At 40.0% G+C, this 14,398-nt stretch overlaps 1 protein-coding gene across 3 annotated transcripts in view; it reads left to right on the forward strand.

Annotated features, from left to right (window-relative positions):
• Positions 1–11,286: 11,286 nt before the first annotated feature.
• Positions 11,287–14,398, forward strand: part of USP53 (ubiquitin specific peptidase 53) — a 30,517-nt gene continuing 27,405 nt past the window's right edge. The window contains exon 1 of one of the 3 annotated variants that reach the window (XM_041482262.1): positions 11,287–11,378. The gene's annotated coding sequence lies outside the window, so the exon portion shown is untranslated. Of the gene's footprint in view, positions 11,379–11,499; positions 11,828–14,398 lie in introns of those variants that run through there. The other 2 variants (XM_041482263.1, XM_041482261.1) reach the window with 2 other exon arrangements.

Below are 14,398 nucleotides of genomic sequence, written 5' to 3' on the forward strand. Positions count from 1 at the left end.
AGCCACAAGCACGACAGACCATTGCACGGGCCGGAGCGCTCCGTGGAATCCCCGCTGGCTGGGAAGAGTCTGCAGCCACACCGTTCAACCTTCCCGTACCAAGGGGCTTGTGCCAAACCACCTGCTGGGAAGAGGCCACGCTAAACTCCTGAGCCGTGCCTGGGAAGGGTTTGGGAGAGTGTTAATTGGCACAGAGAGGGCTGTGCAATGTGCTAAGCATTCAACAGCACGCAGCAGCCAGTGCCAGTGTCCAGGAATGTTTCCTGGCTGCATCAGCCTGGAAGGAGCCTCACTGTGCAAGTCCCACTGCAATAAACAAAACCCTCTGCCAAAATCCAACTTGTTTGCCACAAAGGAACATCTCTTGGTAAGACTGGGAATTCAGAAGTCCACTGCTACCTTCACTGGGTTTTAGGACTTGCATTTATTTTTTAGACTGTTATATTACACTTGAAGTGTACCCTATAACTTAGAGGGGCTCCTAAAGGCTTCTTTTAGCTGTGACAAATACAGCTGCAAGGACAGATTGAATGGGAAAACACTCAAGTAACAGATTTACACAAACAGAAACAAGCACAAGTTCATAAATATTTCAGGAAATGTGCATTTAACGTCATGTATGTTATATCACAAGACACTTGTATCTGCTTCAAAAAGAGAAAGGCACTGAAGGGTATGGTGAGAAGTCAGAAATATGGTGAGAATAAATACACAATAAAAAAGCCTAAAAGTCTTAGTTCCCAAAGGCTTTTTTACCTCATTTTTATTTACATTAAGGTACCCATTGCTGCAGTATAAAGGGAACTTAAAAATTAATTTGTTTTCACTAAAAATATGTTGAATTGAGAATAGATTTGCTATTTCCCAGTCTATACAACATACCCTACGATCACAGTATGTAAAAAATAAATAAGAGATATGCATTTCTAAATAACTCCATGACTATAAGGGATTTTTAAAACATATGAACCTTAAACCTTTTTTGGCATGAAAAATCAGGGTCCATGGCCTGTACTGTCTGCTTTTGAGAAAAAAAATTAACAGCATGCTCCCTTCTTAGAAGTCAGAAATATGTCAACATGTCTTGGCTGCTTTCCCTCCTGTATGATCCCTACAACTGACAATTGTGGAAATAAATTATTATTCTATTGTCCCAAGGTATCCCTGTGTTTAAATTAATTTAAAACACATTGTCCCAATCAGAAGCAGGAAAAACACACTGGAGACAGAATTCTACTCCCAATGAAATCAAACAAAGGTTTTGGCACTGTCCTCTGTGCATACAGAACTTCTACATGGTATTTATTTAATCTCAAACAGGTATTTGTAATCAGAATTTATAGTATGTGTTCAGCATCAGAATGGATGTTTTGGATCACAGAGCTGGGCCTAACTATGCAGGTAGTTTGGTTTGCATTTTTACATATAGTGAAGTGCTAACAACCCCAATCATGCCTTAGAAATACTCTGGGAAACCACATGGAAATGCAGAGGAAAATGAGCCCGTATCTAATCAGGTCTCTTGAAAATTATTTTCACACCAGACATGAATAATCTGCACTCTACCTCAGCTCTGAGATGGCCTTGCTGACCAGCACAAAATATTCTGGGCAGCACCTAAACCAAGAGGATAAAACAGACTTCCTGAAATACATTAAGACTGTGGAGCATAAACCCCCATATATGTTAGATTAGAATTTTTCATTGTGAGGCCCATAAGCAGACTAGACAGAAACACCAGAAGATCCCTATAAGGCTGACAAGTCACGTAGCACTGGCTCCTTCATTATTCCCTGAGGCTACATACTGTTCAAAACCAAATAAAAAGTGATCTAAATGATTTATAAATAGTGTGTTTGCCACAGAGCTGTTATGTAACTGGGTGTTAGAGTATAGATTATAAAAAGTTACGAAATGCCGTCAGAATACTGATAGAGTTTAAGAAACAAAAAATTGCATATAAAATACTCTTACTAAAAGGAAAAAAAGAAGCCACTGAAAGGGTGAAATCCTTTCAAGGAAATAATGCATTATTTTAAACAGCCTGCAGACTAAGTGTTCAGAGCAAGGAAAAACTACTACAGAGCTCTAACCCTTCTGTAAAAAAAAAAAAAAAAAAAAAAAAAAAAAAAAGAAGTTATCATGGTTTAAGAGTACAATAGAGGAGACTCAGAAGACAAAAAGACAAATAAAACTTCACTGCAAGGACACAGCAATTAAACTATCTCAACACAAATAAAGGAAGTTATGACAGAGGTCTCCACAAATGGTATGGAAAAGATGATGAGGGAACAATAACACAGGAACAAACTGACTCTTAATAAAATGGTAAGGAACCAGCTTTAAAATCAACGGAATAAATATTTTTTCAAGAAGTGCCTGGTTGTGGAACCTGGTGCTATAAGATTCTATGGGTCAAAAACTATTAATAACTTCGAAATAGGATAAACAACTTCATAGTGGTAACTATGCCTATTATGGATAATGGCTACTATGGGATCTGCACCTGGAACATAGGAAGTGTGTAACAAAGATCACCCCATATTTACCCCATTTCTTTCTATAAATATCATCTGCTGGGCACTGTTAAAGATCTGGAAAAGAGGGACTTGTCAATCTTAAGAAATACTTTCTGCCTCCCCAAAGCCATGTATTAGAGTACCATGTCAATTCTAGCACATGCTGTTAGTACTGATGTTCATTAATTTACATCAAAATATCCATTAGGAGAGCAGTGAGAGCAGTCAATTCCCACATGGAAATGGGAACATTTAAATGTAAGCTGGGACCAGAGACAGCCAGGCCTAACTTAAACCTCCCACACAGCATATGGGCACTGCAGGGAACACAAAAGCCTGACCTCAGCTACACCTTTGGCAAGAGTCCTGATCCTATACAGAGAGCTCAGGTTAGGACACAACACACAAAACTTATTCCTGAGGTTTCCCTTTAATAAAATAGAAATACTAATGCAGGCTGTATAAACCTTTCTTTTTATTATTGTATGTTTGGGGGTTGGGGTTGTGGTGGTTTTTTGTTTGCTTTTTTTTTTTTTTTTTTTTTTTTTTTTTTTTTTTTTTTTTCCCTCATGCTGAAGAATGAATTTCATGGTAAAAATAAAGAAGTAAAAAAATAGCCTTACGTGAGTACATACATAATATTCCCAGCTATGGTGTAAAATGAATGCAAGAAACATTACAAGTAGAATAACATTCTACTTTTATTTTACTTGAAATATTGGATTCTTGAAATATTTACTTGAAATATTTTCATTCTACAATGGGCAGCCTCTAACTAATAAAAGTATCAACAAATCAGTATTTGATGTTTTTAAATAAAGATGTAACTTTAGCTATTAAAAAGTCCACATAACTTCTCTTACTGTTATTTTTGGACAAAGCTTTAAACTAAATTCAGGATGAATTCACAACCCTTTTGTTTTCAGATGGAAATTGGATTTCCTGAGAACAGACTATTCATCCAAAATACCTGGCCCAGAAATTGCAATACTTCCCTACTGCACAAAGATACTGTGAGACAAAGTTAAATAACATTTGCAAGAGGCAGAGGATTTATAAATCACTGTAAGAGTGAAAATAAGCCCTGGTATTGTGAGCCAACTATTCTTTCAAAAGCAAATGGAGATTAAAATATTCGATGGTGTTTGTACAAAGAACAGTTTGAACTTTGCCAGTTCAGAGCTGGCTGTACTCATTAGCACAGGAAAGCCCTCAGGCTGCTTTGCATGGAAGGTATAACTTAGAACTGGATTTCTCTGGAGTTCTGAAGGACATATGGACAGTCATCTTCCAAAACAAAAAAGTAAAAAATTTCAAATCTTGAGGAGATCCTGGGTGCCAGGAGGGTGACCATACCCAGTCCTCATAGGGTGAAGACTGGCAGTCATGCAGAAGCCCAGAGTGTATCATTCCACTTCCTTTTCCTTTGAGAAGATTCTCTGCAGAGCCAAGTTAATCTAGGCAAATAGTAACTTGAAACAGTAGTTACTGTGGTCATTACCCTCCAGATTACTGAAAGATGACTATGCAAGATAACTACAAATGATTATAAACAAACATTTGAGGCATGACAGGCTCTTCCTAGGCTGGCCTACTGTACGTCAAGGAGCCAAGTAAGGCTTAATTCCGGCAGCGAATTCCAGCACTATGTCATTCTTCAAGTTCTTAATGAGAACATTTTGACTATTTGCTGGCAAAGGTAAAAACAAGAACATGCTGTACAAAAAGGAAGGAAAAGAGCAAGCTGAACTAAAATGGAAATGTCTATTTCCTATCCGGGTTTTGCAGTGATGCAAATCAATTTCATGAATGTCTCACTGCTAAAAAGGAAGCGATACTATACACAGCTCAAAATGAAAAGTTTCCTTATATTTAGTGATGTCACTTTATCATTTGTTCAGATGTGGCTTATAAAATAAGCAGAAAGAAAGGAAAATGTGGAAATGGAAAGCATCAGTGGGAAGGAAGCAGTAAAGCAGATCTGCAGCTCTAGCACTCCATGAGATGAAGACAATGCTATTCTAGCATGTGTTCCTTGCACAAGACATTTTCTTTTAGCAATCTTCAGACACCTGGACAACTAAAAATCTTCCTCTAATATTCAATCTAAATTTGGTCATACCTATCTTAATTTCTTATTACAAAGCTTTTGTTTTGTTTGGGATTTTTGTTTTGTTTGTTTTTTTTATTGTTCTTTTTGGGTTTTTTTTTTTTTTTTGGTTTTTGTTTTGTTTTTTTTGGGTTTTTTTTTTTTTTTTTGGTTTTTTTTTTTTTTTTTTGGTTTTGTGTAACTAATAAAGCACACCTTTTGACAAAATAGAATTATTTTTGGCACCTTCCACTTGCTTCATTTTCTGTCACACTTGCTTCAACTGGTATATTCAAAGACTGTAAGGTCTTTTATGTTTCAAGTCCTTGTGTCCACTCCTCTCATTTAGTAGGGATTTAAAACATATTTTTACTATCCTTCTAAGTTCAATTTCTTGCATGTGGATTTCCAGATCTGTTCTGTTTTAAGGTCTCACCGGCCACATGTACAACACTTGGCATTAGTACCGTTTCAGCTGTACAAGAAGTACAGGGATGAAATTATTTGTGACTGGATTCACATTTTCCACAGTAGCATCAAATCAGTGACTCACAGCCACTCTGTCTTTGGCTTGCACACCCACTTCTTTAAAATTCTCTCATCCTCCACCTGACAAGCTCTGAGCTTTTATCAGGGAGCCTTTCCCATTAGGCTCTAACACACGACCTTGTACTTTATATTGTATCCCATTTTATTTCTCTACTGCTCAAGCTCATCCAATTAGTTCAGTACAACAGCACGCTACAGGGACTGTTTCCCAACTCTGTGATGTCAACAGAGCTCATTAGCAAGTTCTAGGTTTTTGTGCCAGGATCACTAATGAAAAAATTAAGCACTATGAGTTTCAATATCAATTTTTAGATAGAGGTCCAACAACTTCCCCCTGCCACTAAGTGTAACATACTGCCACTTTTTCCTCTGGGCTATTTCTTTGCCCATCTGCCACTTACCTTAAAAATTCCCCTTTTCTTCAGTGTAACAAGCGTGTTTGCCTAGAAAAGCAATTACTGTATCACAGAATGAAAGCAGGCAAGTCTAGCATGATCTGTCTATGGCAAAAAAAAGTTTTATCCTATTTACTTTTACATTTTTTTCTCTAAGAAGTCACCATCTACTTTAAATACCATATTTTAACCCTGTTACATTTTACTTGGGCATAGACTGAGGTGCATGAGGAAGGCACTCAACTCATGTATTTCAAATCAAATCATGCTCAGTTTCTCACCCAGGACAAAATGCAAAACATGTTTTGCATTCTATTATCTGAAGTAATCAATGTATTTTTTTTAATGAGACAGAATATATATTATGTAATGTCAGTCACTAGTTACGTCTGATTTTATACTCACTAAATTCTTCTCTTTTGTTTTCATTTTACTTCATGTTGGGTTGCACCCTGAAAGTTCAATTCTGTATGAATCAGACCTCTCTTTCTTTTCTTTTTCTGTTGCAGACATCCATTCTTATTGGTTTACATGCTAGGAGGAAGCAATAAATGAGACCTGGAAACTTGCAAGGATTGTTGAAGACTGATGCAACACAAACAAAGATAATTATAAAAACTTTATTTTTTCAAGAGCATCCAGATGAGGACACAAATTTAAAAAGTTGTCAGATATATACAGCACACACAGAATTTTCTTATACTTTGACTGTTTCAGCAAGTAACTTTAAAAACTGAAATCCTTTCCTATTTTAGGCTATTCTATTACATTGTTGTTCCACAGAAGTAGATTATTGGACTGGAAACTGGATTATCCAAGAGGAAAAATATTCAGTTGCAAGACTTATGCAACCCCCACCCTTTTCCTTGCTCCTAAAGAATGAAAAAAAATCAAGAACACAGAGACCTGGTTCCAGGCCCATTATCATCAAAAAGTCTGGAGAAGAATGCAAACCAATGTTTGATTTTCTAAGAGTGAAATTCTAGATGACTTCAATGAAATGGCTTTTGCCACCCCACTGAACATTGTAGCCCTTAAAAGCTACCAGGAAAAAATGTATAGTCTGGCTAGTGTACAATGAATAAGAGGACAATATCTTGTGTTATTCCTGCACCTACAGGAAGATAAGTTTAAAAAAGGTGGCTGTGCTCTACGAAAGTGTCCACAGCTAAGTGAGAGAAGGAGGAGGAAACAGATCAAACTTGACCAGAAATGCTAGGCAGTTTTTTTAACGTACCTAAAATAAACCACCACTTAACACTCTCATTGCTTCTGAAGCCTCACTTGGAGTTTTAAGATGAAAAAAGCCAGTGATATTTCTTTTTTCCAGACAGGATCCATTTTCTCCTCCTTTCATTCATGCCTTCTAATGTCCCCAATTTACATGTATAAATTTTAGGCTCTATGCAGGATGTGGGAATGAGATCAATTGGATGAGTAAGCTTCATGTGACTGCTTGCTCCAGACTATATGAGGAAAACACTGCTGGAGTGTGTTTAAAAGAAAGGTTGTGGGAATAAGGTGTTCATGGTAGGGAAGATTTGAGCACTGGAATGGAGTTAGGTAAAGTTCCCCATAATAAAACACATCCTCATGTAGCTTACTGCAAGCTGAAGATCTATTTTTCATTTGTTCTGCTCTTGTTTTGGATCATTTTGTGGCAATACAGCTGAGCATACAGCCTAGAGAATTTTAGGGCTAAAGTGTTGTTAGGGCTTCCCTTCAGAAGCCATAGCAAATGGATATGATTGCTATTTGACGTCACAAATAACAAAAGTATTATTTACCTTTTCTCTGGCTCTTCTCCACCTTTATGGCACTCCACCCTACCAGGGTGTTTTCCTTAACTCTTGCAGAATTATGCAGAGCACTGAGCCAATCACTCATTGAAAAAGCACTGCTCCTGAAGACAAGAACTGCAAGAACATATTGGAATTTGAAAGATTTTTTTTTCCTCTTCAGGCAGAACTGTTTAAACATAGGATCTAACAATACCCCAAAGGCTTAGAGAATGTGAAAAAATCACATATTCTGAAGTAACCCTTACCTTACCTAATGAAACTTTATCCTATTACAGCCTATGCAGAATAGGGCCCAGTGCCCCTGGTATCTTTCAAACTACATTTTCTTCTAGAAGAATGATTCTCTTTATCCTTTTTTCTCCTGAGAAGGGTAGCACAGCCTCAAACACTCTCTTCAGAGCTCAGTAATTACTTCACAACAACACGATGGCAGTTCCCCTCCACTGGAATTAAACAAGTTTTTCAATTAAAATGGCATTAGTTTGTAAGTGTCTTAAAGTGAGTGCTAAATGGTACTTAATCACATAAAAATTGTTCATGATAGGCCAGTAAAACAGACTGGACCATAACAGGCAGGATAGTGTAGTGCTGAATTAACTGCAGTGAAAACACTTAAAAAGATGTAACTAATAAAGCACACCTTAAATTCTGCATTGGCTTGTGGAATTTTCTGTCTCAGACCTCACACATAATTTGCTAATTTACTTTTTGCAAAGTACTCCAGTAAGTGCAGACACAGTTCCTGTTAAGTACACAAAGTTGATTTCACACAATGAACAGCTCATGAAAAAGGAGAAAGATCCATGCAGAAGAGCAACAATGACAAAATCAATGACTCAATAAAACATTGCTTAACTATTTTTTAAAAAAACCCACAAACCTTACTATTTTACCCTTCCAAAAAGAATTAGAGCAGGCATAATTTTTATGAAACATTTGAACATGAAGAGGATAGCAGTTGATTGAAAAGGTTGTTGTAAATATGTTCCAAGCATTAGGAAGAAATATGAAAGAAATTGGAGAACAGGTGTTCCAGTAAAGCTACAGGTACAAAAATGTTCATTTAAAAATGCATATTAAAAAAAAAAAGACAAAATAGAATTATTTCAGAGGAAGAAGTCAGAATTTGTTTACAGAAAAGCCACTGGCAACAAGATTAGAGATGACCCTGGAACAGGAAAATGGTAACACCAAAATAAACCCTTGTGTGCATCTGTAAAACAAAGATCTGTAGCTCAGTCATTGATGAAAATGATGTGTGACTCCTGCAACATTGAGGAAAAATATTTAATGCAATTACCTTTGAACATTCTGACGTCTCCTAACTATGTTAAGACTTTTCTTTTGGCATGTAGCTATCCATAAATGTGTTTTACCCTGGAATGGACATGTGCAAACCCCAATGCCCTGGATGTGCTCAAGGACCTGGATAATTTCTGCCTCCTTTCCCCCCCAGCTTGGTGTTTTGTGTCTCATCCTGAACGCATCTCCTTCAACCCCTCTCCTGCAAGTTTAGCACCTCTTCAGCTCCCCACCAACTCTCCAGTGTAACAATCTATTGACTAATAATACCAAAGTGTGCTCATAAACCCACAGAGAAATTCTTCTGCATCATGCCTAGCACATATCCTGCACTGCCACAAAAGGCAGCAGGAAATAATTTGCCCTGGTAGCATTGTTTTGTACCATTTATTCTAATTTAAAAATTCTTCTGCTACCGCATTTAGGGTTTCCTGTGCTGCACCTGTGTCACCCTCTGCCTGAACTTTGTGTGGAAGGCTCTCTTAAGATTCAGTGCTAGAGAATCTTAAAATATACTATAATTAAAGCTCACAGACTGCACTTACTCCGAGAGAAAAAAAAAACAAAAACCAGGAACAGAAGAAACCACTATAAATCCTAAGGGACTTCTAAAGATTAGTGGTGAAAAACAAATCCGTGCTGAAGAAAGGGCAGAGGCAAACATGAAAAGCAGAGTTCAGGGAAAGCAAAAATATCAAAATGAGGTCATAATCCCACTTTGGGACACACAGATGCCTTTGCTTGACTGGCTTTGCAAAGAAGTAATGCAGGGATCAAGGACTGAACTGACACTACCCAAAACAATAAGCAGAATGCTTTTTATAAGTGTACAATAACAAGATGCACGAACACAAAATTAGATTTTTAATAGCCATGTTAATACACTAACTTTCAACATATTTTTACTCTTAAATTTCCACTGAGTATCTGTCAACACACAGTTAAGAAAGAACTACGCAAAAAAGTAGAGCCACGATACTGCATGAATCTTAGAACAATGGATCAGATATTCAATTCCCTGTAAAAAATCACAAATTCTAGGGGAATTTTAAGAACACAAGAGACAAAGAAATCTAATATCTGTCAAAAACTAAAAGGAATCTGGTGAAAACATCCCAATGCCTCAAGAAAAAACATTTTATACAAATCCTGTAGTAAGTAATTCCAATTTGTGAACATGACTCTACAAATCACTGAAAAAATGTGGCTATCTGTTGATTTATCTAGCTACTTCTATACATGTAAGACAAAAATCTGGAAAACTTAATGAAAATCTTGCCAAAGAATCACCAAACCAAAAAGCTGTTGGAAAACACTGGAGAGTGAAGGTGCCAAAATTGCTTTCCTAGTGGGGTTTTTACACTGGCAATATAATGGAAGAAACAGTAGCAAAAGTAATCTGAGGAAAATGTATTAATTTATAAAAAAAGGACACAAGAACAACAAAATGTCATATTTAAGGCAGTGAGCTGATTTGATTCAGTGCCTTGTATTCCACACAGTCATTTTGCAATCTGGTTGACCTAAAGTAGACACAGAAAAGGAACTCTACAGGGAAATTATTTTATTTACTATTGCAGAAGATGCTGTTGGAAAACTGAACATGCTCTTAGGCACAGAAGCACTTTTCCATTCCTAGAAGACTATCAGAAAGGCAACTGGAAGAGAAAAAATACAAGTTGTATCCAGCAGCATGTGCCAAGGACTGATGTTGGGTGTGGTAGCATCTAAAATATCATCACTAACCTAGAAATGAACCGTGTTAGTGAAATCTACATGTTTATCCAGGAAAAAAAAATCATAATAGTGGAATATACAAGGTACTTGAGCAACTAGAAATAAGAGCATTTGTGGATACGGAATTCCTATCACAAATAACAAAAGGAAACACCACTCCCTAGCCAACATAATGGATTAGATAAAAATCAGAGGGAACACAACTTTGGGGCAGTGACTCTGGGGCAGGTGACAGATAAATTAATAACTACACAGAACCTTTGTAGGCCGCATGGAAGCCAAACGCAACTCTGAGGTGGATGTACACTTGTGTGGGGTTTGGCTCACAAGACACTCTATGCCAGTGCTATTCCACGGGCATCTCAAGGAAAGCCAACGTGCACGCCCAGATATCCTGGAATGAGAAATGGAAAACAATTGCTGGAAAAAACAAGCGCCGCCGCGCTCATTTGAACGGGTTGTTAACTCCAAACCCGAGCACCTGAGGGGCACCCACTGCGCCCTTTAAACCGAGGACGCCTGTGCCCTCGAACCGTGAGGAGGCGGGGAGGGAGCGGCGGGGTTCTGACAGCCCCTTACCTGGCCGCGTTTCCCCCGCACCTTCCGCAGGACGCGGAGATCCGAGCCCCGCTCCCGCCCCACCGCCTCAGGCGCCATGGCGGCCCCTCAGGCGCCCCCCGGCCCCGCGCACCTTCCCGCGCGCGCACCGCGCAGGCGCGCTGGCCGAGGGCGCGGCCACCGCCTCCAATCGCCGCTGCACTCTCCTTCCCTCCCTCCCTTCCCTGGCTCGGGAATATCCGGGACACGGCTCTGGGAGAGCGTCCCGGCTGCCGCCACACTGCGCAGGCGCGGCGGCGCCGGGCTGGGGAGGGGAGCGCGAAGGAGGAGCGGGAAGCGGGGGAAGTAAAAGTTGCCGTGAGGGCGGGGCCGCGCCCGGAGTCGCCGCCGGGAGGGGGCGGGAGAGGAGCTGCGTGAGGAGCCGCCGGTGAGCCGGGGGTCCGCCGAGACTGAGGCGGGGCTGGGACAGGGGCTGAGCCGCGGGTCGGGCAGGGGGTAAACTGCAGTGGGCAGGGGTCGGCTTGTCTCGGGGAGCGGGCACGGTTGTGGCCGCCGTCCCGGCGGCGGAGGCGGCTGCGGTGCCGAGGTGGGGACGGAGTGCCGGGGGACGGGAGCGTCGCCTCCTCCCGGCCAGAGTTAAATCCCTGCCGGGGCTGCGTGGGTGGGGGTCAGCGGCAGCTCCGGGGCCGCGGCCGGCGCTGCCCCCGCCGTTGTGTAAGCGGAGGGGCCGCGGGGCTGGAGCGGTGAGCGCGGTGCGGGCTCGGAGCGAGGCGCGGTGCGCGGTTAATGTTCAACGCGGCCGTCACATGCCCAGCAGCGAGTTCTACAGGAGCGTTTCCAGAGGCTGTCTGCCTGGAACAGGAAATGCCAGTACAGGTAGTGCTGGAGCTGTTTGAAATTTAAGCAGTTTGCAGCGTTTTGGTGGCAGAGTTGTTTTGCTGTGTGTTCTCGTACAGATGGAGTTTCAGAGGCATGTGGGTAGATGTATGAGAATGTATGCAAATCACCTGCTTAGCATCAGGTCTAAGTTTACCTATATCCCTTACTTTGATTTTCAATGCAAATATTTTAAAATCAGCTTTTCAGAGGAACCATGACTTGTTCTCTCAACCTACATTTTTCCCTTCCCAGAATAAGTGTGAGTTTTACATATCTCTACTTAGTGCTTTATTTTGCTCATGCAACCCCCTACCAAAATCACCAAACACTGACCCACTTAAGCTTTCCTAACTTTGAAGCTACCAGGATTATTTTAAGAAAACAACTTAATCGTGCAAACAGCATTGTGCCTGATTCATGATGCCCTTCCACCCCAAGGCAATGGAAAATCCCTTGACTCTTTTTCTGATTATCTGCTCTTTTCTTATAGAATGAAAGGGTGTTTTTGGTGTCAAAATAGTGAGACCTCATGTTATAATCTGACTGTAAATTAGCCTTGTCAAAATGTAGATAATCCTTTCTTCCCCTTACAAATTGTTGCAAAGTAAGAAGTACTTACTGGTTATTTTTTTGAAGTATCAAATTACTTGTATAAAAAGTTATTATTCTTGACCAATGGGATGTTGACAGTAAAAACAGAAAAAATATGCACTTGACTTTCAAGCTATCAAGCCTTGATAGTGCAGAATCTTTTTTGGCCAAACAGTATGCTTGGTGTGCCACTGACAAAATGATTTGCAAGTGTGACCCAGAGGGTGTCAGGATATTGCCACTGTCCTTATTTATTCCTTGGTTTATGGCTCTTGATAGAGTAAAGCAGTTTAGTCACTGAGGGATGTAGTGATGCGAGCAAAACCCATTCACAGAGCTCTTGACAAGCTTCATGGTTGGAGCAGAAACAAGTAGGAGTTTGTTGGGGCCAGGTTAAATGATGATGGGTTGAGGCTGGATCAGGATTTTAGATGTGTGGACTGAGTGAAGTGTTTCTAGGAAGGTTTGTACAGGATATGTTAATGAAGAAATATATGAGGTATAGTGATTCAGACATTCAAACTCTTTTTTTGACAAACCTATAAAATATGTGTGGGTTTAAAGATGATGCTGACATTACCATTCCTTGTAACTCAGTTTTGTCAATTTTTTCCTGGTGACTTAAGAAGTCAGAAAGCTTTTTGAGGATGAGCAGAACTTGGTATTTTGCACTTCTGTTAATGATCAAACATCTGCACAGATCAAACAACTGAAAAGCCAGGCAATTAATCTGAGACAAAAAGGCAAGTGTGAGTATCACTGTAAAGATACATTCTATCTTTCTGAGGCTCAGGAAAGGGTACATTGTAGTCTTTGAATAATCACATGTAAAGCAGTAGGAAGATGGAGAAACAAAAATCTTCTCCGTGGTGTCTGTGTGATGATTCACTGTAAATGCTGGCCCGTGTCATGGGCTGGGAATTTGTGTTCTCCAAGATCTTTACTCAGAGTTCCCATTGCGGCTGTTTCTAAAGTCGGTTTCTCCTTGTGACAGATGAGGGAGGCTGAGCTGTGAACCTGCTGTTTTGGTTTTGATGCAAACAGGAAAGTTTTTATTGGAACAGCTTAAAGCAAAAAATGGTGCACTTACACAAAAGCCATCTGGGATAGCATCTACGCTTCTGGTTCTCCATCCTGGAAGGGAACAGAGACGTGTGACGTGCAGGAGCAGTGGTTTGGCATAGGAGGGACAGCTAAATAGGCAAGGGCTCCAGAAGAGACAATAGAGATCCTGAAAAAAGAAAAAGTCTGGGCTGAAAATCTACGAGGATGGTTTGGAAGAATTTCTGGAGCAGATAGCATCAACTACTCCTTTCGTGTCTTGGGGACTTTTTGAGTCAGTGACAGAAGGAGAAAGAATGTGTCAGACCAATACCAGCCAGTGGTAACATACTGATGTTGGCCTTTTCTTGTTGTGTTGTTCTTGTTTCTTATGTGTGTTGCAAGTAAGTGCTATTAATGAAGTATTTTTCCCTCCCTGATGTTTAAAATAGTGAGATTTTGCATTCCTCTAAATGTATTTGTGCGACACCTTCCAAGGACAAAGACTGATGGCTACTAAAAGCATTTACATGTATCTTATGGTGCATGAGATTTGTTGAAAAACAAATTTAACATGGGGGCTTCAAGGTGGAAGGAGACAGGATCTGTGCAGGGGCCAAAAAATTATGATTCAGCCTCATTGAGGTGGGTGTAAGAGATGACTCCTTTCAAATTTTGATCTTTTCCTGCATTTTTAAAGCAGCTTCACTGTTTATTTCTTTCTTCAAATGTCAGGAAAAATAATTACAGCCTCCAGCACTGTCACAATGCAAATCAGATTTTCGTTCGGTTAACAAGATTTGGCAATTTTAAACTACAACCTTTTGAACTGAGGAAAACACTCCAATTCTTGCAGTTGCAAGTTGTTGAAATTTTGATGAATTTCATTCTGTTAAGGAGGAGACAGTAACCCCAGTCCTAATAATACTGGCTCAT

Source organism: Pyrgilauda ruficollis, unplaced genomic scaffold, assembly GCF_017590135.1.
Source record: "Pyrgilauda ruficollis isolate IOZ18807 unplaced genomic scaffold, ASM1759013v1 scaffold58, whole genome shotgun sequence".
Classification (NCBI taxonomy): Eukaryota; Metazoa; Chordata; class Aves; order Passeriformes; family Passeridae; genus Pyrgilauda; species Pyrgilauda ruficollis.